At 40.7% G+C, this 13,225-nt stretch overlaps 9 non-coding genes across 9 annotated transcripts; all 9 read left to right on the forward strand.

The window, feature by feature from the left end:
• Positions 1-754: 754 nt before the first annotated feature.
• LOC131707077 (U1 spliceosomal RNA) lies at positions 755-918 on the forward strand. The gene has a single exon (XR_009310956.1). It is a non-coding gene; the product is annotated as a U1 spliceosomal RNA (small nuclear RNA).
• Positions 919-2,647: 1,729 nt separating this feature from the next.
• LOC131706017 (5S ribosomal RNA) lies at positions 2,648-2,766 on the forward strand. The gene has a single exon (XR_009310583.1). It is a non-coding gene; the product is annotated as a 5S ribosomal RNA (ribosomal RNA).
• Positions 2,767-3,658: 892 nt separating this feature from the next.
• Positions 3,659-3,822, forward strand: LOC131707080 (U1 spliceosomal RNA). The gene has a single exon (XR_009310959.1). It is a non-coding gene; the product is annotated as a U1 spliceosomal RNA (small nuclear RNA).
• A 1,728-nt stretch (positions 3,823-5,550) lies between these two features.
• LOC131706832 (5S ribosomal RNA) lies at positions 5,551-5,669 on the forward strand. Its single transcript, XR_009310833.1, has one exon. It is a non-coding gene; the product is annotated as a 5S ribosomal RNA (ribosomal RNA).
• Positions 5,670-6,556: 887 nt separating this feature from the next.
• Positions 6,557-6,720, forward strand: LOC131707082 (U1 spliceosomal RNA). Its single transcript, XR_009310961.1, has one exon. It is a non-coding gene; the product is annotated as a U1 spliceosomal RNA (small nuclear RNA).
• Positions 6,721-8,468: 1,748 nt separating this feature from the next.
• On the forward strand, positions 8,469-8,587 carry LOC131706795 (5S ribosomal RNA). Its single transcript, XR_009310808.1, has one exon. It is a non-coding gene; the product is annotated as a 5S ribosomal RNA (ribosomal RNA).
• Positions 8,588-9,479: 892 nt separating this feature from the next.
• Positions 9,480-9,643, forward strand: LOC131707086 (U1 spliceosomal RNA). Its single transcript, XR_009310964.1, has one exon. It is a non-coding gene; the product is annotated as a U1 spliceosomal RNA (small nuclear RNA).
• A 1,770-nt stretch (positions 9,644-11,413) lies between these two features.
• Positions 11,414-11,532, forward strand: LOC131706027 (5S ribosomal RNA). Its single transcript, XR_009310584.1, has one exon. It is a non-coding gene; the product is annotated as a 5S ribosomal RNA (ribosomal RNA).
• An 888-nt stretch (positions 11,533-12,420) lies between these two features.
• Positions 12,421-12,584, forward strand: LOC131707089 (U1 spliceosomal RNA). The gene has a single exon (XR_009310966.1). It is a non-coding gene; the product is annotated as a U1 spliceosomal RNA (small nuclear RNA).
• The last annotated feature ends 641 nt before the right edge of the window (positions 12,585-13,225 follow it).

A 13,225-nucleotide genomic window follows, 5' to 3' on the forward strand; every position in this document is an offset into this window, starting at 1 on the left:
GCCTTTACTGGTTTTGAAAACTGAGTTAGGACAGAAAGGGTTATCGTATTATATTCTAAGCCGAAACTACCAGTAGCGGTACGATACAAACAAATGTGAACAGGGTTAAGACAAAAGTACTGACGAGTTTTGCTAGTTATGGTTAGTTTAATTAATTAAAAAAAGAAATAACAGTTGATGAAGTACTTTTTATTATAGTAACAGAACGAGACATGTTTTAAAGCCACAAACTGCGTGTTTAGATTATTGTGCCAAACAAGAGAACAAAACGAGCATATCAACCAAGAACGGATTTAGTGACCCGTTCATTCGTTCGAGTTTATTTATATTATGTGTGACCTTAACAAATGTTTGACCAATGTTTTGCTTGCTTTCTTTTTGAAAGTCGTACATTTGTTACATTTTTTTTATTTCGTTTACGCAGACGTGTATACAGACCCGTCGCTTCTTTTGCGGAACATCTCACATGCTGCTGCACGAATGACGTCGTCCTGTGTAAATCCTGGCATCTTGTCCTCCAATGATAAAGGCGCATGCAAATATATACCGAGAGGCATTACGGGAATGCAATTTATAAATACTTATACTGAAAACTGAAGGAACCCATTACACCCAACAGACTGGAAAGTGCGATATGATAACAATGAAAATGTTATATTAGGAAAAGAGTGTTTCTTTAAATTGCAGATGTAGGCACCGTTTCTTTGAAAAATGTCTCTTGTGGACGGGTGACGACTCGCAATGTGTACAACTCATACTTACCTGGCAGGGGAGATACCATGATCATGAAGGTGGTTCACCCAGGGCGAGGCTCGGCCATTGCACTCCGGCTGTGCTGACCCCTGCGAATTCCCCAAATGCGGGAATCTCGACTGCATAATTTCTGGTAGTGGGGGACTGCGTTCGCGCTCTCCCCTGAAACTATGGTCAAAGACAGAAACAAACACGAACCCGTCGGAGGAAGGAACTCACTCACTCACTCATTCACTAGTTATTCAACAACTCTCCGGCAGGCGGCTTCGTCACACAGGGAGTCAGGTTTTCTTTAAAAGGAGCTCAATGTTTTTAGCTTTCTGACTGTCAAATAAATAGCTACGTGGTTCCTGCACATCTATTTCCATGTTTCGTTATTTTTTATTGACAAGACTAAAAGTAAAGACTCAGCAGTGTCTGTATCAAAGTTTTTATTTTTATTTTAAATAATTGGAAATCATTTTCGAGCTTATCAGTTTTATTTATTTAGTTGATGTTTTTTATTCAGATAAACTGTGCATCACAACTGCTGCTGCTGCTGCTGCTGCAGAGTCACTTACAATAGGACCTGGGTTTTACATCTCATTTGAAGGAAGGAGCACAAGGAGGTTAAGGGACTTGCTCAGGGACAGGGTCACACACAATGAGCCAGTGGCTGAGCTGGGATTGAACCAGGAACCTCCCGGTAACAAGAGCTTTTCTTTAACCACCTGACCACTAAGCCCCTTAAAACATATCTTGGCAGACAAACACTTTAATTAGACAACATAAAACCACATACAAGCAGATTTACAAGCAGGGCTGCAATCGCGTTCGCGCTCTCCCCTGATGTTATAGTCAAAGTTAAAAACACAGGTATTGAAAGCAATTAGCGATTATCTATATATCTCCAGCAGGTGGCTCTGTCAGACTGGGAATGAGATTTTGTTTTTTCTTTCGGAGCGTATAATGTTCTAGAAAGTACCAAAGTGTTTTATGTACATGTATTGTGAAGTGTTTCATCTTGAGAAGACAAAGTAACGAGTCAGCGGCACGTGTATCAAAGTTACAAAGTTGCTAATATTAAAGAAGACGAGGTTCAGCGGTACAGTTGTTTTTTTTAAAACATAGTGTTTCAGCTCTGTACAGACGTTCTATGTCGTTATCCGTTATTGATTCAGCTTTATTTAGATGATTGCCTTTACCTTGTTTTAATTTCCCGTTCCTCTGAGATACGAATCTACCAGCTTTACATCTTTTTTTTTTTTTTTAACGTATTCTCATTTTGTTGATCATTAATGCACATTTCTGTACTGTGGGTGTTGTCGAGCGATTGAAAACGAGACATTTTGTGTTTGAATTGAAAGAGATGGTCTCGAGGAGTCGAACAAGTCACAATAAGCCTTCATCCATGTATCATGTAACCACATGTATGCTGTCTCTAACTGGAGGAGAGGGACCCTTGCAGTACTGCTCAGCCTAAAGAACCACACGAGTTGTTTGAAAGGGGGATTTATTTTGTAGAATAAACATCAAATTCGTTTCAGGGCATACAGTCCTCCAACGGCAACACAGCTCAGTACAGCTGAGATCCATTACAACACTGCTGCAGATTCAAACTAAAAGAGGGTAATATACAAAATGGATGCCTTTGAGAACTTAACACTTTCAATGCCAACGTGTGGCTACTACTTTGTGAACATACAATTTCGCAAGAATCTAATGGCACTTTTAATGCTGCTATATATACACACACAGACACACGGACACACGGGCCCGCACACGTGGAGCCCAGAGCTGCTTAAATGTTAACGTTTGTGACAAATTAGAGATCTGGAAATCCCTCCCCCAACCTGTCATTGCATGAATGATATTAACTTAATACTATGAAAGAGATAAACCAAGACTGTCGTTCGCTTACGGCCATACCACCTTGAGAACGCCCGATCTCGTCTGATCTCGGAAGCTAAGCAAGGTCGGGCCTGGTTAGTACTTGGATGGGAGACCGCCTGGGAATACCAGGTGCTGTAAGCTTTTCTTTCTGCAGCTTGACAGGGTGCGCTATTTCCCTTGTTATTTATGTTACTAACCTGGAAGCTGTAAGTCTAAACATCGTTTTCTTTTTTTGGTTTTTTTATTGTCCCATTCCACACACGAACAAGTATTGTATCAGCCTTTACTGGTTTTGAAAACTGAGTTAGGACAGAAAGGGTTATCGTATTATATTCTAAGCCGAAACTACCAGTAGCGGTCCGATACAAACAAATGTGAACAGGGTTAAGACAAAAGTACTGACGAGTTTTGCTAGTTATGGTTAGTTTAATTAATTAAAAAAAGAAATAACAGTTGATGAAGTACTTTTTATTATAGTAACAGAACGAGACATGTTTTAAAGCCACAAACTGCGTGTTTAGATTATTGTGCCAAACAAGAGAACAAAACGAGCATATCAACCAAGAACGGATTTAGTGACCCGTTCATTCGTTCGAGTTTATTTATATTATGTGTGACCTTAACAAATGTTTGACCAATGTTTTGCTTGCTTTCTTTTTGAAAGTCGTACATTTGTTACATTTTTTTTATTTCGTTTACGCAGACGTGTATACAGACCCGTCGCTTCTTTTGCGGAACATCTCACATGCTGCTGCACGAATGACGTCGTCCTGTGTAAATCCTGGCATCTTGTCCTCCAATGATAAAGGCGCATGCAAATATATACCGAGAGGCATTACGGGAATGCAATTTATAAATACTTATACTGAAAACTGAAGGAACCCATTACACCCAACAGACTGGAAAGTGCGATATGATAACAATGAAAATGTTATATTAGGAAAAGAGTGTTTCTTTAAATTGCAGATGTAGGCACCGTTTCTTTGAAAAATGTCTCTTGTGGACGGGTGACGACTCGCAATGTGTACAACTCATACTTACCTGGCAGGGGAGATACCATGATCATGAAGGTGGTTCACCCAGGGCGAGGCTCGGCCATTGCACTCCGGCTGTGCTGACCCCTGCGAATTCCCCAAATGCGGGAATCTCGACTGCATAATTTCTGGTAGTGGGGGACTGCGTTCGCGCTCTCCCCTGAAACTATGGTCAAAGACAGAAACAAACACGAACCCGTCGCAGGAAGGAACTCACTCACTCACTAGTTGTTCAACAACTCTCCGGCAGGCGGCTTCGTCACACAGGGAGTCAGGTTTTCTTTAAAAGGAGCTCAATGTTTTTAGCTTTCTGACTGTCAAATAAATAGCTACGTGGTTCCTGCACATCTATTTCCATGTTTCGTTATTTTTTATTGACAAGACTAAAAGTAAAGACTCAGCAGTGTCTGTATCAAAGTTTTTATTTTTATTTTAAATAATTGGAAATCATTTTCGAGCTTATCAGTTTTATTTATTTAGTTGATGTTTTTTATTCAGATAAACTGTGCATCACAACTGCTGCTGCTGCTGCTGCTGCTGCTGCAGAGTCACTTACAATAGGACCTGGGTTTTACATCTCATTTGAAGGAAGGAGCACAAGGAGGTTAAGGGACTTGCTCAGGGACAGGGTCACACACAATGAGCCAGTGGCTGAGCTGGGATTGAACCAGGAACCTCCCGGTAACAAGAGCTTTTCTTTAACCACCTGACCACTAAGCCCCTTAAAACATATCTTGGCAGACAAACACTTTAATTAGACAACATAAAACCACATACAAGCAGATTTACAAGCAGGGCTGCAATCGCGTTCGCGCTCTCCCCTGATGTTATAGTCAAAGTTAAAAACACAGGTATTGAAAGCAATTAGCGATTATCTATATATCTCCAGCAGGTGGCTCTGTCAGACTGGGAATGAGATTTTGTTTTTTCTTTCGGAGCGTATAATGTTCTAGAAAGTACCAAAGTGTTTTATGTACATGTATTGTGAAGTGTTTCATCTTGAGAAGACAAAGTAACGAGTCAGCGGCACGTGTATCAAAGTTACAAAGTTGCTAATATTAAAGAAGACGAGGTTCAGCGGTACAGTTGTTTTTTTTAAAACATAGTGTTTCAGCTCTGTACAGACGTTCTATGTCGTTATCCGTTATTGATTCAGCTTTATTTAGATGATTGCCTTTACCTTGTTTTAATTTCCTGTTCCTCTGAGATACGAATCTACCAGCTTTACATCTTTTTTTTTTTTTTTTAACGTATTCTCATTTTGTTGATCATTAATGCACATTTCTGTACTGTGGGTGTTGTCGAGCGATTGAAAACGAGACATTTTGTGTTTGAATTGAAAGTGATGGTCTCGAGGAGTCGAACAAGTCACAATAAGCCTTCATCCATGTATCATGTAACCACATGTATGCTGTCTCTAACTGGAGGAGAGGGACCCTTGCAGTACTGCTCAGCCTAAAGAACCACACGAGTTGTTTGAAAGGGGGATTTATTTTGTAGAATAAACATCAAATTGGTTTCAGGGCATACAGTCTTCCAACGGCAACACAGCTCAGTACAGCTGAGATCCATTACAACACTGCTGCAGATTCAAACTAAAAGAGGGTAATATACAAAATGGATGCCTTTGAGAACTTAACACTTTCAATGCCAACGTGTGGCTACTACTTTGTGAACATACAATTTCGCAAGAATCTAATGGCACTTTTAACGCTGCTATATATACACACACAGACACACGGACACACGGGCCCGCACACATGGAGCCCAGAGCTGCTTAAATGTTAACGTTTGTGACAAATTAGAGATCTGGAAATCCCTCCCCCAACCTGTCATTGCATGAATGATATTAACTTAATACTATGAAAGAGATAAACCAAGATTGTCGTTCGCTTACGGCCATACCACCTTGAGAACGCCCGATCTCGTCTGATCTCGGAAGCTAAGCAAGGTCGGGCCTGGTTAGTACTTGGATGGGAGACCGCCTGGGAATACCAGGTGCTGTAGCTTTTCTTTCTGCAGCTTGACAGGGGGCGCTATTTCCCTTGTTATTTATGTTACTAACCTGGAAGCTGTAAGTCTAAACATCGTTTTCTTTTTTTGGTTTTTTTATTGTCCCATTCCACACACGAACAAGTATTGTATCAGCCTTTACTGGTTTTGAAAACTGAGTTAGGACAGAAAGGGTTATCGTATTATATTCTAAGCCGAAACTACCAGTAGCGGTCCGATACAAACAAATGTGAACAGGGTTAAGACAAAAGTACTGACGAGTTTTGCTAGTTATGGTTAGTTTAATTAATTAAAAAAAGAAATAACAGTTGATGAAGTACTTTTATAGTAACAGAACGAGACATGTTTTAAAGCCACAAACTGCGTGTTTAGATTATTGTGCCAAACAAGAGAACAAAACGAGCATATCAACCAAGAACGGATTTAGTGACCCGTTCATTCGTTCGAGTTTATTTATATTATGTGTGACCTTAACAAATGTTTGACCAATGTTTTGCTTGCTTTCTTTTTGAAAGTCGTACATTTGTTACATTTTTTTTATTTCGTTTACGCAGACGTGTATACAGACCCGTCGCTTCTTTTGCGGAACATCTCACATGCTGCTGCACGAATGACGTCGTCCTGTGTAAATCCTGGCATCTTGTCCTCCAATGATAAAGGCGCATGCAAATATATACCGAGAGGCATTACGGGAATGCAATTTATAAATACTTATACTGAAAACTGAAGGAACCCATTACACCCAACAGACTGGAAAGTGCGATATGATAACAATGAAAATGTTATATTAGGAAAAGAGTGTTTCTTTAAATTGCAGATGTAGGCACCGTTTCTTTGAAAAATGTCTCTTGTGGACGGGTGACGACTCGCAATGTGTACAACTCATACTTACCTGGCAGGGGAGATACCATGATCATGAAGGTGGTTCACCCAGGGCGAGGCTCGGCCATTGCACTCCGGCTGTGCTGACCCCTGCGAATTCCCCAAATGCGGGAATCTCGACTGCATAATTTCTGGTAGTGGGGGACTGCGTTCGCGCTCTCCCCTGAAACTATGGTCAAAGACAAAAACAAACACGAACCCGTCGGAGGAAGGAACTCACTCACTCACTCACTCACTCACTAGTTATTCAACAACTCTCCGGCAGGCGGCTTCGTCACACAGGGAGTCAGGTTTTCTTTAAAAGGAGCTCAATGTTTTTAGCTTTCTGACTGTCAAATAAATAGCTACGTGGTTCCTGCACATCTATTTCCATGTTTCGTTATTTTTTATTGACAAGACTAAAAGTAAAGACTCAGCAGTGTCTGTATCAAAGTTTTTATTTTTATTTTAAATAATTGGAAATCATTTTCGAGCTTATCAGTTTTATTTATTTAGTTGATGTTTTTTATTCAGATAAACTGTGCATCACAACTGCTGCTGCTGCTGCTGCTGCTGCTGCTGCTGCTGCAGAGTCACTTACAATAGGACCTGGGTTTTACATCTCATTTGAAGGAAGGAGCACAAGGAGGTTAAGGGACTTGCTCAGGGACAGGGTCACACACAATGAGCCAGTGGCTGAGCTGGGATTGAACCAGGAACCTCCCGGTAACAAGAGCTTTTCTTTAACCACCTGACCACTAAGCCCCTTAAAACATATCTTGGCAGACAAACACTTTAATTAGACAACATAAAACCACATACAAGCAGATTTACAAGCAGGGCTGCAATCGCGTTCGCGCTCTCCCCTGATGTTATAGTCAAAGTTAAAAACACAGGTATTGAAAGCAATTAGCGATTATCTATATATCTCCAGCAGGTGGCTCTGTCAGACTGGGAATGAGATTTTGTTTTTTCTTTCGGAGCGTATAATGTTCTAGAAAGTACCAAAGTGTTTTATGTACATGTATTGTGAAGTGTTTCATCTTGAGAAGACAAAGTAACGAGTCAGCGGCACGTGTATCAAAGTTACAAAGTTGCTAATATTAAAGAAGACGAGGTTCAGCGGTACAGTTGTTTTTTTTAAAACATAGTGTTTCAGCTCTGTACAGACGTTCTATGTCGTTATCCGTTATTGATTCAGCTTTATTTAGATGATTGCCTTTACCTTGTTTTAATTTCCCGTTCCTCTGAGATACGAATCTACCAGCTTTACATCTTTTTTTTTTTTTTTAACGTATTCTCATTTTGTTGATCATTAATGCACATTTCTGTACTGTGGGTGTTGTCGAGCGATTGAAAACGAGACATTTTGTGTTTGAATTGAAAGTGATGGTCTCGAGGAGTCGAACAAGTCACAATAAGCCTTCATCCATGTATCATGTAACCACATGTATGCTGTCTCTAACTGGAGGAGAGGGACCCTTGCAGTACTGCTCAGCCTAAAGAACCACACGAGTTGTTTGAAAGGGGGATTTATTTTGTAGAATAAACATCAAATTGGTTTCAGGGCATACAGTCCTCCAACGGCAACACAGCTCAGTACAGCTGAGATCCATTACAACACTGCTGCAGATTCAAACTAAAAGAGGGTAATATACAAAATGGATGCCTTTGAGAACTTAACACTTTCAATGCCAACGTGTGGCTACTACTTTGTGAACATACAATTTCGCAAGAATCTAATGGCACTTTTAATGCTGCTATATATACACACACAGACACACGGACACACGGGCCCGCACACGTGGAGCCCAGAGCTGCTTAAATGTTAACGTTTGTGACAAATTAGAGATCTGGAAATCCCTCCCCCAACCTGTCATTGCATGAATGATATTAACTTAATACTATGAAAGAGATAAACCAAGACTGTCGTTCGCTTACGGCCATACCACCTTGAGAACGCCCGATCTCGTCTGATCTCGGAAGCTAAGCAACGTCGGGCCTGGTTAGTACTTGGATGGGAGACCGCCTGGGAATACCAGGTGCTGTAAGCTTTTCTTTCTGCAGCTTGACAGGGGGCGCTATTTCCCTTGTTATTTATGTTACTAACCTGGAAGCTGTAAGTCTAAACATCGTTTTCTTTTTTTGGTTTTTTTATTGTCCCATTCCACACACGAACAAGTATTGTATCAGCCTTTACTGGTTTTGAAAACTGAGTTAGGACAGAAAGGGTTATCGTATTATATTCTAAGCCGAAACTACCAGTAGCGGTCCGATACAAACAAATGTGAACAGGGTTAAGACAAAAGTACTGACGAGTTTTGCTAGTTATGGTTAGTTTAATTAATTAAAAAAAGAAATAACAGTTGATGAAGTACTTTTTATTATAGTAACAGAACGAGACATGTTTTAAAGCCACAAACTGCGTGTTTAGATTATTGTGCCAAACAAGAGAACAAAACGAGCATATCAACCAAGAACGGATTTAGTGACCCGTTCATTCGTTCGAGTTTATTTATATTATGTGTGACCTTAACAAATGTTTGACCAATGTTTTGCTTGCTTTCTTTTTGAAAGTCGTACATTTGTTGCATTTTTTTTATTTCGTTTACGCAGACGTGTATACAGACCCGTCGCTTCTTTTGCGGAACATCTCACATGCTGCTGCACGAATGACGTCGTCCTGTGTAAATCCTGGCATCTTGTCCTCCAATGATAAAGGCGCATGCAAATATATACCGAGAGGCATTACGGGAATGCAATTTATAAATACTTATACTGAAAACTGAAGGAACCCATTACACCCAACAGACTGGAAAGTGCGATATGATAACAATGAAAATGTTATATTAGGAAAAGAGTGTTTCTTTAAATTGCAGATGTAGGCACCGTTTCTTTGAAAAATGTCTCTTGTGGACGGGTGACGACTCGCAATGTGTACAACTCATACTTACCTGGCAGGGGAGATACCATGATCATGAAGGTGGTTCACCCAGGGCGAGGCTCGGCCATTGCACTCCGGCTGTGCTGACCCCTGCGAATTCCCCAAATGCGGGAATCTCGACTGCATAATTTCTGGTAGTGGGGGACTGCGTTCGCGCTCTCCCCTGAAACTATGGTCAAAGACAGAAACAAACACGAACCCGTCGCAGGAAGGAACTCACTCACTCACTAGTTGTTCAACAACTCTCCGGCAGGCGGCTTCGTCACACAGGGAGTCAGGTTTTCTTTAAAAGGAGCTCAATGTTTTTAGCTTTCTGACTGTCAAATAAATAGCTACGTGGTTCCTGCACATCTATTTCCATGTTTCGTTATTTTTTATTGACAAGACTAAAAGTAAAGACTCAGCAGTGTCTGTATCAAAGTTTTTATTTTTATTTTAAATAATTGGAAATCATTTTCGAGCTTATCAGTTTTATTTATTTAGTTGATGTTTTTTATTCAGATAAACTGTGCATCACAACTGCTGCTGCTGCTGCTGCTGCTGCTGCTGCTGCTGCTGCTGCTGCTGCTGCTGCTGCTGCTGCTGCTGCAGAGTCACTTACAATAGGACCTGGGTTTTACATCTCATTTGAAGGAAGGAGCACAAGGAGGTTAAGGGACTTGCTCAGGGACAGGGTCACACACAATGAGCCAGTGGCTGAGCTGGGATTGAACCAGGAACCTCCCGGTAACAAGAGCTTTTCTTTAACCACCTGACCACTAAGCCCCTTAAAACATATCTTGGCAGACAAACACTTTAATTAGACAACATAAAACCACATACAAGCAGATTTACAAGCAGGGCTGCAATCGCGTTCGCGCTCTCCCCTGATGTTATAGTCAAAGTTAAAAACACAGGTATTGAAAGCAATTAGCGATTATCTATATATCTCCAGCAGGTGGCTCTGTCAGACTGGGAATGAGATTTTGTTTTTTCTTTCGGAGCGTATAATGTTCTAGAAAGTACCAAAGTGTTTTATGTACATGTATTGTGAAGTGTTTCATCTTGAGAAGACAAAGTAACGAGTCAGCGGCACGTGTATCAAAGTTACAAAGTTGCTAATATTAAAGAAGACGAGGTTCAGCGGTACAGTTGTTTTTTTTAAAACATAGTGTTTCAGCTCTGTACAGACGTTCTATGTCGTTATCCGTTATTGATTCAGCTTTATTTAGATGATTGCCTTTACCTTGTTTTAATTTCCCGTTCCTCTGAGATACGAATCTACCAGCTTTACATCTTTTTTTTTTTTTTTTAACGTATTCTCATTTTGTTGATCATTAATGCACATTTCTGTACTGTGGGTGTTGTCGAGCGATTGAAAACGAGACATTTTGTGTTTGAATTGAAAGAGATGGTCTCGAGGAGTCGAACAAGTCACAATAAGCCTTCATCCATGTATCATGTAACCACATGTATGCTGTCTCTAACTGGAGGAGAGGGACCCTTGCAGTACTGCTCAGCCTAAAGAACCACACGAGTTGTTTGAAAGGGGGATTTATTTTGTAGAATAAACATCAAATTGGTTTCAGGGCATACAGTCCTCCAACGGCAACACAGCTCAGTACAGCTGAGATCCATTACAACACTGCTGCAGATTCAAACTAAAAGAGGGTAATATACAAAATGGATGCCTTTGAGAACTTAACACTTTCAATGCCAACGTGTGGCTACTACTTTGTGAACATACAATTTCGCAAGAATCTAATGGCACTTTTAATGCTGCTATATATACACACACAGACACACGGACACACGGGCCCGCACACGTGGAGCCCAGAGCTGCTTAAATGTTAACGTTTGTGACAAATTAGAGATCTGGAAATCCCTCCCCCAACCTGTCATTGCATGAATGATATTAACTTAATACTATGAAAGAGATAAACCAAGACTGTCGTTCGCTTACGGCCATACCACCTTGAGAACGCCCGATCTCGTCTGATCTCGGAAGCTAAGCAAGGTCGGGCCTGGTTAGTACTTGGATGGGAGACCGCCTGGGAATACCAGGTGCTGTAAGCTTTTCTTTCTGCAGCTTGACAGGGGGCGCTATTTCCCTTGTTATTTATGTTACTAACCTGGAAGCTGTAAGTCTAAACATCGTTTTCTTTTTTTGGTTTTTTTATTGTCCCATTCCACACACGAACAAGTATTGTATCAGCCTTTACTGGTTTTGAAAACTGAGTTAGGACAGAAAGGGTTATCGTATTATATTCTAAGCCGAAACTACCAGTAGCGGTCCGATACAAACAAATGTGAACAGGGTTAAGACAAAAGTACTGACGAGTTTTGCTAGTTATGGTTAGTTTAATTAATTAAAAAAAGAAATAACAGTTGATGAAGTACTTTTTATTATAGTAACAGAACGAGACATGTTTTAAAGCCACAAACTGCGTGTTTAGATTATTGTGCCAAACAAGAGAACAAAACGAGCATATCAACCAAGAACGGATTTAGTGACCCGTTCATTCGTTCGAGTTTATTTATATTATGTGTGACCTTAACAAATGTTTGACCAATGTTTTGCTTGCTTTCTTTTTGAAAGTCGTACATTTGTTACATTTTTTTTATTTCGTTTACGCAGACGTGTATACAGACCCGTCGCTTCTTTTGCGGAACATCTCACATGCTGCTGCACGAATGACGTCGTCCTGTGTAAATCCTGGCATCTTGTCCTCCATAAAGGCGCATGCAAATATATACCGAGAGGCATTACGGGAATGCAATTTATAAATACTTATACTGAAAACTGAAGGAACCCATTACACCCAACAGACTGGAAAGTGCGCTATGATAACAATGAAAATGTTATATTAGGAAAAGAGTGTTTCTTTAAATTGCAGATGTAGGCACCGTTTCTTTGAAAAATGTCTCTTGTGGACGGGTGACGACTCGCAATGTGTACAACTCATACTTACCTGGCAGGGGAGATACCATGATCATGAAGGTGGTTCACCCAGGGCGAGGCTCGGCCATTGCACTCCGGCTGTGCTGACCCCTGCGAATTCCCCAAATGCGGGAATCTCGACTGCATAATTTCTGGTAGTGGGGGACTGCGTTCGCGCTCTCCCCTGAAACTATGGTCAAAGACAGAAACAAACACGAACCCGTCGGAGGAAGGAACTCACTCACTCACTCACTAGTTATTCAACAACTCTCCGGCAGGCGGCTTCGTCACACAGGGAGTCAGGTTTTCTTTAAAAGGAGCTCAATGTTTTTAGCTTTCTGACTGTCAAATAAATAGCTACGTGGTTCCTGCACATCTATTTCCATGTTTCGTTATTTTTTATTGACAAGACTAAAAGTAAAGACTCAGCAGTGTCTGTATCAAAGTTTTTATTTTTATTTTAAATAATTGGAAATCATTTTCGAGCTTATCAGTTTTATTTATTTAGTTGATGTTTTTTATTCAGATAAACTGTGCATCACAACTGCTGCTGCTGCTGCTGCTGCTGCTGCAGAGTCACTTACAATAGGACCTGGGTTTTACATCTCATTTGAAGGAAGGAGCACAAGGAGGTTAAGGGACTTGCTCAGGGACAGGGTCACACACAATGAGCCAGTGGCTGAGCTGGGATTGAACCAGGAACCTCCCGGTAACAAGAGCTTTTCTTTAACCACCTGACCACTAAGCCCCTTAAAACATATCTTGGCAGACAAACACTTTAATTAGACAACATAAAACCACATACAAGCAGATTTACAAGCAGGGCTG

This window comes from Acipenser ruthenus, chromosome 2 (genome assembly GCF_902713425.1).
Source record: "Acipenser ruthenus chromosome 2, fAciRut3.2 maternal haplotype, whole genome shotgun sequence".
NCBI classification, from domain to species: Eukaryota; Metazoa; Chordata; class Actinopteri; order Acipenseriformes; family Acipenseridae; genus Acipenser; species Acipenser ruthenus.